Below are 503 nucleotides of genomic sequence, written 5' to 3' on the forward strand. Positions count from 1 at the left end.
CATCAAACGACAAGGGAACTGGCAAAGAAAATGGAATGCTCCCACACTGCTATAGAGAAGCATCTTCACTCGATGGGAAAGGTTCAGAAGTATGGAGCTTGGGTTCCGCATGCTTTAAGTGACAACAACAAAAATCAACGAGCCACAATCTCCGCTGGTTTGCTTGCACGTTACCGCTCAACTCATGGACACAAGCAACCATTTCTTTACCGAATTGTTACTGGCGACGAAAAATGGTACTTGTACATCAATATGAAGCAGCGTAAGGAATGGCTTAGCCCCGGTAAACAAGTGACACCGCGCGTGAAACAAGATCTTCATCCGTGTAAAACGATATTGTGCGTATGGTGGGAATGGCAAGGGATTATCCATTACGAATTGCTTGAACGGAACCAAACGGTCAACTGGAACGACTCAACACGGCTATTCAAGAGAAAAGACCTAATCGGCAGCATGGAATTCTTCTGCTGCACGACAATGCCCACTCTCATATCGCCAATATG

Source organism: Octopus bimaculoides, chromosome 5 (genome assembly GCF_001194135.2).
Source record: "Octopus bimaculoides isolate UCB-OBI-ISO-001 chromosome 5, ASM119413v2, whole genome shotgun sequence".
NCBI lineage: Eukaryota > Metazoa > Mollusca > Cephalopoda > Octopoda > Octopodidae > Octopus > Octopus bimaculoides.